This window comes from Lonchura striata, chromosome 1 (assembly GCF_050655825.1).
Source record: "Lonchura striata isolate lonStrDom1 chromosome 1, ASM5065582v1, whole genome shotgun sequence".
Classification (NCBI taxonomy): Eukaryota; Metazoa; Chordata; class Aves; order Passeriformes; family Estrildidae; genus Lonchura; species Lonchura striata.
Genome location: NC_140703.1, coordinates 34,453,705 through 34,469,292, shown reverse-complemented (window position 1 = coordinate 34,469,292; position 15,588 = coordinate 34,453,705). Strand labels below are relative to the sequence as shown.

At 44.3% G+C, this 15,588-nt stretch overlaps 1 long non-coding RNA gene across 1 annotated transcript; it reads right to left on the bottom strand.

The window, feature by feature from the left end:
- Window positions 1–5,876: 5,876 nt before the first annotated feature.
- Window positions 5,877–13,536, bottom strand: LOC146768637 (uncharacterized). The gene is made up of 2 exons (XR_014958637.1): window positions 10,663–13,536; window positions 5,877–9,758 (listed from the first exon to the last, which is right to left on the bottom strand). It is a non-coding gene; the product is annotated as an uncharacterized LOC146768637 (long non-coding RNA).
- Window positions 13,537–15,588: the final 2,052 nt, after the last annotated feature.

Sequence of the window (15,588 nt, the reverse complement as noted above, 5' to 3'; positions counted from 1 at the left end):
TCCTCTTCTTTTGCTAAAGAAAGAAGTGTTAGCTCTTGAGAATGAAGGTGTGGGGATAATACTCCCATCTCAGACTGTGATAACTCACATTAAAAGCCTGAAGAAACAGTTAATGAAATTTTGGCATAACTGAAGTCACAGCCAATAGCGAGAAGATTTGAATTTTGCCATTTAAAGAATCTGACAGGGAGGCCATTAGGTATTCTGGATTACTCAAGCTTCAGATCTCAAACAACTCAAATCAAACTTCCTGCCTGACAGCACAGGTCTGGAAAAAGTGCCACTTGCTGATGAAATTTCTCTTTGTTCAAAGTTATTAGCATAAATGAACAGCAATCCATAGGGCTACTCAGACACACTGTTGATATCTTTGCTTTCAGCAGCAATTTCTTCTTTCTTGGAAAGAAACACTGTGCTTGATCCCCTCCACTCAAGGCTTCTGGCTAGGAACAGTTTCTCTACAGTACATGGGATGTTTTCTTCCTATTAAGTCTCTGTTTCACCTACCCCAGAATATTACTGAGATTTTCTAACTGGGATTTGCAAAACTTCCGCACAAACATGCCCTGAATTCTTTCCTCCTGTTTAACTGCTTAGCTCCTACAGTCTGTATTTTTTATTTTCCTGGAGGTAAGTTTGATGTAATCTCTACCAAGCTCTCACAGCTTTTCAGAAAGCAGCACTTGGAATGCCTTGGATCTTGCAGAATCTCCCTTGTAAGCTCAAACCATTGTGCAGTCCATCTCTTAAAGGTAAGTAGGACATGGTGAAAATTAGTTATCCAAAATCTTGCTGTCCTGAGCTGAAATTTTGCCTGAATGAGGGACTTGATGTGATTAAAAAAAAATGGTCAGTCAGCCTGGAAAAATGCCCCTCTATTTCTCAATCTGCAATGTCCCATCCTTACCAAACCCACAGCCACCTTGTCCCATGAGATGTAGGCAGAGGACAGAGGGTGCTTCGCAGTTATATCTCCTGCTGGACCACTGGGAAACAGAAAGATGACAGAGAAAGAGCAAAGTGAAGGACCCAGACACCGATGTTCTTTGTGTGGCATCAAAAGCCATTTATATCCCAGGGCAGGAAACCTTCCCCATCTGCAATGCTGCAGAAAAGAAAGCAACTGAGAAGGTGTCAAGCTGCAGTGTGGAAATCAGGGGCAAGAAGAGGTTTTGCTTTGCAAAGGAATGGCTACATCTCAGCTAGAGACCCATGTATGGTATCCATGACCTTGTCTCAGATATTCTGCAGTTACCCAGAGGAACAAAGCTTTGGAGAAATCACAAAACATTTGGAAATTCCTGGGTATTGGTATGAGGGAAAGTAAAAGAAATGGGAGTTTATTTTCACTGCAAGAGGCAGAGGGAAGGCAGTGATCTAATTGCTAACTTTGGAAATTACGGAAAACCTTGAAATTCCTCCTAACAAACCACTGCACAATAGGAAAGCATGGCAGTGTAGAAGTGTGCAATGTGAATGCTGGTGTTGCTTTCCCTGGAAGGAGAAGAAACATATGCACCATATTACCAGGGAGATCTAAGGATGGAAAAAAAATAAAAGAAAGAAAAAAAAAATAAAAGAAAGAACAAAAAAAGGTATTAACAAGATCAAGAGGGAATAGGTGAAAAAAAAAAAAAAACAATCATGGTGGGACATCAGCAGTTCTCTTTCTCCCTTCTCCAGGGATAGGTTACACAGCCATATATAAATGTTTTGCTCAGTCTTTTAAAGGCATTTCAAAGCTTTTCTGCCCAGCTTGAATTTTAAGCATGATTTGCAACAGTACTTCCCCCACGTGCATCTAAGGGAAGAAAATCTCTTGCCAGTGGATTTTGTGCCTAGTGCCAGATGAAAAGAGCAGCTCTTTGCAGGCTAAGGCTGGAGCTGTCCAGAAGAAGATCTGAAGACCAGGTTAGACCCTGCTAACTCTGACTTAGCACTGAAAATTTGGCTCAAGAGATGAAAGGGTAGCCAATTCTTTAGATGTTTGCTTCACAGAGGAGAGCGCCATCCAACACCACACACAGGGCTACAGACAGCTCTCTGGGGAACTAAGCAATCAAGAAAAGTTTATTCTGAATCAAGACAGCCAGGAATTTGGAGAGCAGGGAAGAGATGAAGAGTAGCTGGTGGAGAAACGTTTTCCAAGGAGCCTGGGTCGACAGCAGAGTCTGGCATGGAAGTTCTGGGACCACCAACTACAAAACTTCATTCAAGAGGGATCCCTTGAGAGAAGAACTGGGGCCAGTGCCATGGGATGCATGCAAAATGCATCTCTCCAGCTGCAGCAGAGCCTGCTGGGGGGACTGAGCCTGTGCTGCTGCAGGTTGGCTCCTCTCCAGAAATCGGCTGGCCAATTCAGAGCCTGCTAACAGCCTGCTGACACGGGAATAAGAAACTAATGAGGCCTTAACTCCTGTATGACTGCAGGCCAGGGTTTGGCTCAGAGCACAGCTTGGAGCCTGGCCAGGCTACACGGGAAATCATTGCCCACATTCAGAGGAGGATGAGGAGGAGCAGGAGGAGGGTGGCAGTGACCATGTGCCATGGTGACACTGCTCTGTTTATCAGGGCCCCATCACCAGCTCCAGCCGTGGGGCACCAGTGTCACCCCCTTGAGCACCTTTTCACTGCATAAAAGCTGCAAGCCCAGTAGTGACATTTCCTATGTTTTCTCTTCATTTCTTTCTGGTGTTCCCAATTTGCAACATGGTAATGAAGTATGAAAGAGACAAAGGAAAAGCAGCTACCATAGAGAGACCAGAAAATTCCAACTTTTGCACAGAAAGCAGAGCAAAAGGCCCAATTTTGCTCATGAAGCAGCTTTTGGGTTTTTCTGCTGAGTGCAAAGAAAGAGCTGTGCAGTGTGACTGTTATGTGCTGTATCTTTACCATCAATCACATTTTAATGAGAGTAAATTGAAATTCCAGGCACACATTAATAATGAATGGATGAATTAACTCTGAGGAACCATCTGATGATGCTTTCACTGGGCTGTGATGTCTATAGGCTAACGTCACATTAGGTTACTTTCTGTACATTTATAGGGGAAACATTAAACTAAAACATTTGCTCCAGGGCCCAGATCTGCAAAGAGACTTACATTCCTGCGTTTCAGTTTAACTGGAATTTTGGAAGTCACAAAATGTGGTGACTCACAAGCCACAGATAGTCACCCAGGCATTTCAGCATTCACAGGCACCAGAGTCATTGGATTAGGCTGCCCAGGGCAGTGGTGGAGTCACCATCCCTGGAGGTATGCAAAAGGCATGTAAATGTTCCACCTGGGATCATGTTTCTGGCATTTCTGGGTTAAAGGTTAGACTCAATCATCATGGAGTCTTTTCCAGCCTCAAAAAATCTGTGATTCTATGATTGCCATAAATGTTCCTTCAATGCCTCAATTTTCACCAGCAATTTGCACCAGACGCATTGCCCCTTAGGTGACACTGCTCAGGTTGTAGCTATTGGACTTGCAATAGCATCCCAAAACTTTTGCCTGAAGTGTCAGAAAGGCCTCTTATGGCCCAGGTGGGGAAGTAAGTCCCAACCCAAATCCCAGAAAAGATGCTCTGTCACCTTTGCAAGATAGACCGATGTCTTTAGTGGTCACTTGGGTAACAGAAGAGTTTGATTTTCAGAGAAAGCAATTCAGGGACTCTAATGTTTCCTTTCTGTTGTGAATGATGCCAGGATCAGTAAGTCAGAGCAGACATCAGGACTTTGTTGTCAGGATAAGCATTAGAAATCCCCTAAAACCCATAAGCTGCATTCCCTGGAAGTGCAACCCACCATTAACATCATTTAAAATTCCAGGTTATCAAGCCTTGGCTTCTCACTCTGGAGATTCCCAGCTCATTTTCCACCATGGCAGCCAAAAAAAAGCGGCTACTATAGCAGGTAAAATAAATTTGGCTGGATCTGCAAGTACCACAGCACAGGATGTTTACTCTGTTTGGCCAGGGGATACTTGTCCATGTGAAGATTTTGGAAACATCTACCTTTGCAAAGCTGAGGACACATTTCCTGTTTAAGTGCTGGGATTTTCCAGCACAGAGTTATTAAAGAGGTCTATTACACAGAAAATAAAAGGTTACATAAAACCTTGGAGATGGATGGCTTTGGTGGACTTGGGTCATATTTTAGTTCCTAAAGAGCTGCTTGGCCAAGGCAACCAAGAATCATCCACTACACCCAAGTAGTTTACTTGAATTCACCACTCCTTGCTCTGATATCTGTTGATGGCATCGAGAAATTAATGTTGCTGGAGGCTGAGGCAGGAGTAGGTGCTGATCTTTCTCACAGCACTGTTGGACCTCCATGTCTCCACCAGCCCCACTGCAGTGCATCTCCTCTCTCTCCATCACAACATGACCTCTTCATGCTTCAGTGCAGAGGAGGCTTTACAGAGGGGTCTCTGCACCTTGCCGCTGCTCCTTGATGAGGTGCTCTGCAGAGCTGACGTCCTTCCCCCAAACCCTCACCCTTTCCTCTCTCAGCAAGAACTGTCTGGAGACATCTCCCCTCCAGATGTATTTCTGATCAATACAAGCCTCCAAACCCACACATCCACCCTTTAGAGCAGCTTCAAAGCCAGAGGTAACACCCAATTTCCTACACCATGCTGCCAATTCTCTTCGACGCTCTCCAGTTTTATGGGCAAAACCTTCCTTATGCAGAACAGACCAATCACTGCTGGTTCAGACATGTGGGTCAGAAACAGCTCTTCCCTCCAACTCACAGCACAGCTGGAAGAAGAAGAGACCAGACTGCTTCTCCATCTTATTTTCCCGTTATCATAAGCTCACCTTTTCGTCCCTTCACCCCCATCCTAATATCTGCAATCCCTTCCTCCCTACCATGCTTTATTTCCCAGCAGTCTGTCGACGTGCCTCCTGAACTTATTTATGGCATGGCTTCAGCCACCTCACACGTTAACCTATTCCATATGTTTATTCTCCTTTGTGTGGAAAGGGGCTCTGCCAACTCTCCTTTATCCTTGTGGCCTTTTATTTTCAGGTGGTGGCCCCAGCTGCTCAGCCCCTCACGTGAGACCTGATTTTTTGCTCCAGTGAACAAAAGAGCAGCTCAGAAAGGGTCCAGGGTGATGACAGACATGCCAGCTCTATACCAGCCCTAACAAAGACAGATACCCAGCAGAAGGCTGGCACACTCTCCACAAGCTGCATAGCCAGTTTTGCATCCCAGTGGGATGAAAGTGGACTAAGTCACCTGTATCACTCTGTATCCAGAGGTATAGAGACTGGGAAGCAGTTCTCAATGAGGATTTATCCTTGGATTTTCCTTCACTGAATTCCCAGCACTGTTTGCAAACTCTACTATTAATTTTTCTCATCCGTGTGGCTACTGTGATCCAACCCCCCAAACTGCTTTGAAACCATGCTTATTTCTAGTGTCTCACAGCTGGCCAGTGTCCCCAGCACACTTTCTCCCACCCCAAATCTCAGGGACCAAAAGCAATCTTTCTGCACGTCCTGCAGCTGCGGCTGCAAGTCCCTGAACTTTCATACCCATCCAAAGTGAAACATGAGCAACACCCAGGCACCACCACTCAAATGACTGGAAGCAAATTATATGATTAGTTGAGTCACTATTTTAAGGAAGAAATTTTCTATTGTGTGGGTGATACAACATTGGCATAGGTCACCAAGAGATGTGGTGGGTGCCCCATCCCTGGAAGTGTTCAACACTAGGCTGGACAGGGCTTTGAGAAACTTGATCTAGTGGAAGCTGTCTCTGCTCATTGCAGGGCAGTTAGGCTAGCTGACCTTTAAAGGTCTTTTCCAATCCAAACCATTCTATAATTTGCCCAGCTCCCCATTTCACTTAACTTGCCAGCAGAGATGGTTGCTAAGCTTCTCACATTTATTCCTCAGAGCTGCAGCGGCTGTGTGGCAGGTGTAATTTGCACACAGGGCCCCATAAAAAAGCCACTGTAGCAGCACATCTGCCCTTCTCACCTTGTCTGCAAGCCCAGCTGCAGCCAGCCAGAGCTCTGCTCCGCAGAGCAGCCCCCAGCATGTCATAAATGTGTGGAATAATGACTGTCCTGGGGGACCATCAGAGATTGCAGCTGGCTGTGAGAGCCCAAGGGGCAACATCAGAGACACAACAGGTCCATGTTCATCATCAGGGCAGTTTTAGGGCTGCTAAAAGCAAGCTGAAACAGCAATGGATCTCTCCTTACTGACTCACTTTCTTTCTTAGCAGCTTTTTCCAGCCCTCTGCATGTGGCACTCTGGTTTTCCTCCTCCTGACTTGCATGGAACATGTTGGTGGAACTCCTTGGCATTCGTGTTCCTCATGCCCTAAAGCCAGCCTGTTGTAAACCCCACATCTCATTCTCCTCCCCTGACTGCTCCAGCAGCTGCTCTCTCTTTTTTTTACTGTAACAGCTTTTGATCCTTTCAATGGACAGCAGTGAAACATCCTGTGTTTTTTCAGCCTCGTAGCATCCCTTCCCCATCGATTGCAGAGACCTTGAGAGCACACTGTGACCAATACTCTCTTCTTCTCATTTTCCAAAGAGAAATGTTTTCAGTAGTGAACTCTGTAACCTTGGTGTTTCTTACGAAAAATGAATCAACAAATAACTCCCCACAAAAAAAAAAAAAAAAAAGATATAAAAGTAATTTTTGACCACCAGAAAGCATCAAAACAGGCTTATGTTCCCCCTGCTTTCTTCTTTACTCCTTTTTTCAGGTCAGCTTTAGACAGAAAAAACCTCAGGCTGACAGTGATATCTCCAAGGCAATTCAAGGGTCTCCCCTAGGAAGCAGCAGGAGTCTCATTATTTTATATTCTCCCGGACAGAATATTAAATTTGGGGGAAAGCCTGCCCCAGCCATAGCAATAAGAAAAGAAACTTTCCAAATTGCTCTCCAGAGCCCTAGGATTCCTGTTTCATTACCTCGGCATGAATAGTCCCAGGTGTCATTTTTAATCCCTGTTGATCAACAGGGGCAAGGCTCGGCACGTCTCTGGCCAAAGGCTCATTCAATATTATGAGCCAGCTTTAATATGAGCACAGGGAAGGGAAAAATATGCACTCTGCAATTTCACTTCACCTTTTCTGTTGTAAAACATGCTGAATTTTAATGATTTCTATGTACCAGAAACCTCAGATTAGTTTTAAAGCCTTTAATTGTAATTTTATTTTTTTCCACTGTGAAAGAAAAAATAAACAAAACCCCCTATAACCAAACAAAAACTCCCAAACAAACAAACAAACCAAAACCCCCACACAACCCTGCTTAAGCCGGAACACAGACAAGATTGCAAAGTCTGATTTTTCTGGAAAACTGCCGTGCCAGCAAGGGTAGAAAGAGATCGTTCAAATACAAAGAGGTGGTGGTGGGGAATCAGATCCAAATACATCTGCAGATAAATGTTTTATGCCCTTTCGGAGTGGCTGGGTGGGATCAGGAGAGCACATGAGAACCAGCACTGTGTGAGGCTGCCACCTCCTGGAGCCAGGGCTGCCACCAGAGGTTGTGCTGGATTTGGTGTTTGAACCCAGAAACAATCATCTCACGGGGACCACGAACTGATGTCACCATCTGCAGCCTTTATGCAGAGCGGAGGAGAGGTTTTCTAAGAAGTTGGAGTTTAAACAGGCAGGTGTGGAGCAGAGAGGGTGGATGTGCCTGTTAGCACCTGGAAAATGGTCCAGGGAACTGTGGAAGGCAGCATTTAATCGGGAAAGGCACATGTTTGCCCATTTATTACAACAATGTTCCCTCCCATTCTGGCTGCACCAGTCCACAAACAGTGACATCCGCTCTGTCCCTTCTCCTGGAGCCACCCAAGGGCACCACAGGGGTGGATACAGAGCATGCAACAGATTTGGCTGGGTGAGCAGTGGTCTGTGAGAGGGGAGAGATGAGAGAGCTGCCCCACTACCTGCTGTGACTACGCAGCTCTGGGTGCTCTGACTCCATCTATATGATCAGAAGAGCTCTTTGTGGAAGTAGGGATTGCTTGCAGCCATTTTTTATGGGGACAGGACCAGTCTAGGTTCACCTGCCATGGTTTTATGCCATGGACAAGGTTTGGGTCTGGGCATGGCGGTGTTACCCTTGGCAGAGGGCAGGGTGGATGCTGATGTGTTTTAGGAGCATAAAAGTGTTGGGTTACTGCAGGAAAACAGTCCCCTGCTCTGCACATGAACAAATATTAAGGCGAACCAACCCAAGTTCAAGACCAGAAGAGGAAGGTTTTGTCAAGTAGACTCCCTCCCATTTGTCACAGGCACATTGCCTTACCACATAAGGGATATAAAGGTGACAAAAGCCTATGTTAGGACATAAAAGCTACCAGATCCCTTTTTGCTAAGGATATAAAAATTCAGAGGCCCAAAAGTGTCCTAATAAAGTAGGGAAAAGTCTGAGCTACTTACTTGTAGGCTGTTTGATGTTGCCAGGCTCTCTTGCACATGGAGAACCTGAATGGGATGCTGCAAGGAGTCAACCTGGAAGTGATAGCATGAAACCACATCCTGCAAAGTTTTTGCCTTCTTTGGAGGAGTTTTATTCACCAGGAGCAAACCACCATAATCACTCTGAAACTGCTAGCAGCTCTCTGGGTTTCCAAGACAAATTAGAGGTAATGATCTCTTAAATTGCTTCCGAATCTGCTCTGTGGCTGAGAGTTTTGGTAGATTTGGACAATCAAGTCAAGCTGGGCCCAGGGCATGCAGAAGGGTGACATGGAGTTTAGGAATATTTTCAAGCTTCCCATTAAATATTAGATGTCATGCAACTGCTCCTTCTTATGGAAAACAGTGGTAAGAAACTCAGTGAAAGCCAAAGCCAAGGACCTGACTCATCCTGGAGAAAGGCTCAATGTTCCTGTGACAGCGGAGTATTAATTGACTTCTCTTGTTAGTTACTTCTTCTGTCCTTCTAGAACAGCTACATACAGTTATTCTTCTATTTTTAGTTACTCCAGGCCTAAATGGGTGCACAGGATCTGCAGCTAGAGAGACAGAGCAGTGGGAACTTAGGGTCTCTTCAGTGCTCTCCATCTTTTTCTACACTGTAATGCCATGTTGGCTGTCAAGGCCCAAAAGAATGAGTACTTACAGGACTTAGGACTGATTGTCAGAAGAGGTAAATGTGCCACATGCTCTCATAGCATGGACATCCTGCATCAAAATGCCACGAGTTCAGTTCTGAATGTCAAAGACAAGGTGGTAGGGCACATCTTGCTGTTAACAAATGGCTGAAGCTTATCTGTAGAAATTCATTTACTAATCATAATCAACAGCTTATGTGTTTTGGAAGGTGAAAGCAGCAAAAGTCAGTATTTAGAAGCAGGACAGGATGAACCCTAAGCCACTTAGCACAAACTTGTTTGCAATGTCCTACTAATCCCCTGCCATCCTGTCTTCATTACCCTCATGTACACTGCACCTGTACAACTGATAACAGAGCGGTGTTTGGGAAGCAGATTTCAGACAATCCCCCTTCCCCACCGAGGGACCACATCCAGAACTGTTTTAAAGCAGATTTTGTATCTCACTGGAAGGTTTTTTCTCCAACCTTTTAGGGAAATAAAGCAAGCCAACTCCCTGGGGAATGTGGTTTTTGCCAGTATCTCCAGCGGTCACCTCTGCTCAGAGTCTGGAATGTCCTGCTTTCAGTCAAGCACTGTCCTCATGCACAGAAGTCATCAGCTTTCCAGGTCATCCCTGATGGCAGCTCTTCTGGACACTTCTTTGAGTGGATTTACCCTCCTGAAAATCAGACCATGAGCAGAGAAGTTAGGACAGGGCTGGGATCTTCATGTGCTAAAGTTTCCTACAGATGTTCCCCTCAGTGTTTAAGAGGCCTGTGAACTATGCCCTTAATATGCTTTAGCTGGGTCAGCCTAAAGCAGTCAGACAGATGGACTTAGAGGAGTCCTGTAGGTCCCTTCCAACTGAAATATTCTATTTTATTCTGTGTCAGCCTACAGCACCCAGGGATGCCTGGAGAATACAGCTCCAGGATTGTGCCCATAAATGCCTTGTGAAGCCCATGGCCACCTTGAACCTAATATTGCCACACACCTGTTAAATTCAGATGTGTTTCTGTGCAGGGTAAGAACCGAGGATGAGCCCCAGGGTAGTAAAGAGGACCAATGTTCCCACATTGCTCCTTGCTTTGCTGGTCCCATTTGCCCAGTGAAGGTGGGAACAAAGACCCCTAAGAGTTTCTTAAACGAAAAGGAAGGCTGCAGCATCCTGTTACAATCTCACCAGTCTCCCTTTTTTTCATTAACAAAAGTTGTGATTTTAAGGCTTGCTTTTAATGGAGAATCAGTAAGAGACGTAAAATCATGCTACTTCCTTTTACATGGCAAACAACATGGGAAAAACACCACTTGACTTAAGCCCCTCCAAACTGCCTTGTTAAGCATTCAGACCTGATTTAAGATATCTTGTTTTAACAAAGAAGAGCAAGATTATTTAGCTATGAGACTACTTGTCTCCCAGGCACATCTTGAGGCATTGTTGGACCAAATGCTGCACCAGACTTTGCTCCAGACAGGTGTGAGTCAATTCCTGCTGCAGCCCACAAGGTGTAGGTTGCTATCTAAAGGAAATTGCACATAAGACTGCCATGTAAGCAATGCCAGAGTAAGGAAAAGCAGATTACCTCCAGGAGTTAATCTTCCTATTTTCCTCTAGGAAAATTAATCTTTCCACTCAATGGAACTGGAGCATTAGGCCTCTATGCTCCCCACAGTCTGGGCAAAGGTTTTGTGCACCCCATCCTCTGGCAGGAGTGTGGCACTTTCCCCGGGCAGGCCAGGATTAATATAAAGTGGTTAACTTAACTAACAACATATGTCTGTCTCTTTTTTCCCACTGCCATTTAATCTCTCTTATCCACTGACCATGCAAGCCTCCTGTAATCACTGCAGAGTAATTATGTGATTATTCCAGCCCTCTAAATTACAGCTGCAGCTTGGACCCCAGCAATTGTGGGTGATGCAGCAAGGCTGACTTTCTCAACTGTTAGTTAATTACAATTAGACAGAACAAAAAAAGCAAAAAACAACCCCCAAAAATGAATCACACAAGAATAAAAACAAACCACACAATAATAAAAACTAACCTACACAATAGTAATAATAAAGCAACCTGCTAGAAAACGCAACTTCTGCTTAGACTTTTCACCCCAATCTCTCTCATCACAAGGAAGATTAGAGTGAGAGCCATTAATAAGATGGCAATTTATGCTAATTTATCAGCACCTAAGCCCAAAAGCCTTAATAAAAGTAGCTAAAAGGAACTTTATGATAAACAAAGGCAATTATGTTGTTGCTGTTGTTACAGTGGCATTTCAAATCCTGTTATGCTGGGGTTTATTGTCAAACTGGCTTGGGCGAGTTCTGGTCTTTTGGAAGGTGCCCCTTCCTGTGGTAGTGGGGCTGGAACGAGATGGTCTTTAAGGTCCCTTCCAATCCAAAGCATTCTACGATCCTCTGAAATTAGGCTTTTACAAAAGAAGAGATAACTGTATAAAGATCAAGCTGCAGTCCCTCTTCTTGCCTTTATGACCCTTTCCTGAGTATGACTTTCCTCAGGTGTCAAGGTTTTCCAACTGGTTAGAAAATATTAAAATTGAAGAAATCTGAGGGGATTTTTAATCATTTCACTGATTGTGGCTTGAGTGAGAAATATCCATGAATGTTCTTTCTGAATCTGACAAGTTCCAGTCACATTCAGCTGAAGTGTCCCAAACTGCCCTTCTCCTGCACAGTGACATTCCCAGCCTGGGGAAAAGGCATTGGGCAGGAAGCCAGAAAGGGCATGAATGAAAAGAGAAAGGGAAGGAAGACACTTTCCCCAGGGAGCACCTTAAGAGTTTACAGGTGAACTCTATCAGAAAAGATGAAGTTTTAAATCCATGATAATCTAAACCCCACTGAAATGAGTGGGGAAACACACAATGAGCACAGATGATATCCTGACTCTGATGCAGAACCACACACTGCACCTGGGTTGAGCTGTGCCCACAGTGGATGTGAATGCTCTGGGGGGTGTAAATCCTCATCACGTGTAGGATTTGATCTATTTGATCCATCTCTGTCTCGACTTTGCTTTCCTCCTTTCCATTCAAGCTTATCCCTCTGTGCCACAATATAACTTGAATGCAGATCTTCCATCACACATAAATTTATCTACCAGACAACATCACACTGTCCAGCTACTCCTGGGTTCATTCGGGGCTTGCAAAGGTACAATGAACTGGAAGTGTGACCCAATCTGTAATTGATACCACTGGCAAATTCAGAGCCATGTTGGGGACTGAATTACTATAAGAGGTTATTTTCAGAAATAAATCATGTTGGGTCAAATGCATCATGGTGGTAATGAGCAGAGCCTTGAAGAACAGCAAACAAGTTTATGTGTACAAATACCCATGGGCCACTGAGATTTTCCCCACCATGCCTCAAAGAGACAATGTTATTTTTTTTGCAGTGTGACATCACAGGGTGATAAAAATAAAAAGAAGAGCAAAAAACCTCAAACTGGTGATAAATTGCAAAATAAACTGGTTTTCCAGCAAGCCAATAGAAGGAGAATAATATCTTCCATCTCCGGAGGGAAGATGGAGAATGGTAAAGATGCACTTTACAACCTATTCTGCTGGTGGAGACTAGGGGTCTTGCTGACATTAATTTTACACATTCCCTTCTCTTCCCTCAAAAGAAAATTGAGCAAACCACTATGATTTAAGAAATGATAGCCCAGCAGACTTGCACTGCAGGCAACCTTCATCAAACATTAGCCTCTTGGCTGCACTGCAGAGCAGTCAGTTTTCAGTCTGGTTTAGAAGATCCTTATTTTATCACTTGCTGTTTATGAACAGAATATTTCATCTATTTTCATAAAAACCTTCTGTAAAACTCCCTATTCAACTGAAAATAGCAGGAGTTTCCCAGTCATATTTGGGAAATAGTCATTAAAGTTCAGAAGGACTTTGCTACTGGCATCATTTTTTAAAAGAGATTAGAATTGATTTTGCTAAACCACACTTCAAAAAATAAGACAGGAAAAGCCTCAGCAATTCTTCTAATCTGGCTTTGTTTGCTCTGTACTAATTTGTGAAGTGTTAGTGTCTGAATTCGTGTGAAGGAGAAGCAACCACAGCAGTTAATAATTTCATGTATCTACCACATTTGGGCTACAGAGTTCAAGGACCTGAGGAAATGGAGGAACATCAATGAACCAGCCAGCCAAAGACAATATGAATCACTAGTACAAATGATAATGAAAAGCAAATCTTCTGGTTTGCCAAGACTCCTGTGAGCCATTGGCAGTGCCTCCACTGGAGGTTACAGCCAAAGGAAAGTCTTATATATTCATGAGATGAGCAAATGGTTCAAAAATGCTTCTGGCCTTATAACAGGATGAGAAGGGAGTAAAAAACCACCAAACACCTTTAATAGATTACCTACACCAGGGACCTAAGCATTCTCAGGACCACTGCCAAGCCCTGCTTGTATTTACAGTCTGGGCTGCTGCTGTGTCCCTCTCACAGCTGTGACACAGCTGTGATAGTATTCATCCAAGCTGTGGGCAGCCCAGCTTCTGCCCTGCCTCAGTCCAAATCTGCATGTCCCTGTGGCTATCCCAGACACCTGTGTTTTGGATGATATCTAGCTGAGGATAATCCCACCTCTCCTGATTTTACCTGGTGGAAAAAATGACTGCAACAGCTGAAACACAGAAGCCAAAAGTTACAAAGAATTCAGAATCATCTCAAGAGGGATGACCTGGTTGGGGTCTTGGCTGTGAAGACCAAGATGCCAAAGAGAAATGTTTGCTTAAACAGACCTCAGAGCTCTGAGCTCCTTCTCTCATTGGGAACTCCCTCAGAGCAGGGCTGCAGAATAAACATTTTTGCTCAGGCCATATGATACAATGCCCCTCATCAAACAAGCTCAGCAAGACACCTGGGGCAATGGATGATGACAGCCATGAATCTAAATGCAAAACCTGCTGCAAGAGGAATCAAATGAGTCTCTCTCCTGGAGAGGTGCTCCAAGCACCACATGGTGGAGGTAGGGATCCTCTTCAGCCCTGTGTGGAGTTCAGGGTGGAGCAAATCCAGCACAAGCCAGATATACAACGTCCGCATCATCATTCAGCCTCATTTCAAAGTCATTACTCATAATACTGGAGACCTTTAGGCCAGGGACAGATTTGAGGTGTTAGAGAAGGTTAAGTGGCAAAAAATAAGTTTGTGAAGAACACAGCTACCTGCAGAAAGAGAAGCAGCCAAGCAGGACAGGAGGGGGATCTCCATTTTCAATTCAGTACCTACAGGGCAGTTATGTCCTTCAGTGAACATAGCCTGTGATATTTAAGGCACCTCCAGAGAATACCATCTCCACCTAAATGAGTTTTTAGTCAGGCCCAAGCACTACTACCCTTGTCCTAAGGGCCAAGGATGCTGTTGGGAGCTCCATTATCTTTTTTTGTGCTCAGCTCACACTGCTCTGTTTAAAAGATTAATGAGACACATATTCCCAATCAAGAAGCAATTTCAGAAACTCTTGCTTCCAATCATCTGTACAGTCCAGCTAGGAGCATCATGTGCCCTTCTTTTGGTTGGGAGTCCCAGCAAACCATTTTATGAATATTTATTTCCCAGAGTAGGATTTGCACACTGATGGACTTAATATTGATGGTGCTGAAGCCAGTGCAGATCTAATGGTACACAGAGTGTGCTGAACTGTGCAACAGTAATTTGGGGTAGGAAGGTGCAGAGATGAGGATACTCAGGCTTTTCCCTTGAATGATGTGTTTTGCATTTGAAGAACACATTGTCCAGGGGTGAATAGCAAGGAGATGAATAACACCTGGCTGTAGATAGATGAAGATTCACAGATGAAGGTCCACAGATGGTGGATCTCAGACAGGCTGAGCTCCCCCAGCTGAGCACAAGAGGACTTCTCCCACTAAAAAATGTATTACCCTATTTCAAGAATTCGTAATTTGCGTCTTGTAAGCCTCACATTGTCCATATAAATCTGCCATTTTATGTCTACCTCCAACATGAATTCTTGGGAAGTTTTCTAGTCTCCATGTAGCTCAGCATCAAGCCATGGCAGAAAGATGCAAGGGGATACCACATGAGCAGCCTACTTCTGTTTTAAAGATAAAACACCTGGCAACACTTCAATTTGAAACATTCAAAGTCTGGTTACATGACTTGCAAACAGAAGACAGGAAGCCGGAGGTCATGTCCTGCTCTGTCACCAGCCTGGGGTGCTCAGAGGGAAAGGCTTTGGCCATGGTTTTCATGGAGGAAGAATCAAGGCACTGGCTCAGGCTCCCATCAGGACAACAGCCTGAACTGCACGTACAGTAGAAAAGTCAAGTTATAGCAATGACGTTTAACTGACTCCAGAAGCCTGCTGGTTCCTTTTTGGGCATCTCTGGTCAGTATCACCTTGTTTCTTATCCTGGAAATCAATATCCTCATAACACAACTCCCTGTTTTTCAGCCGTAAATTAGCTCACATTGCAATTTATATTATGGCACTTAGAAAAAAAAATACACATT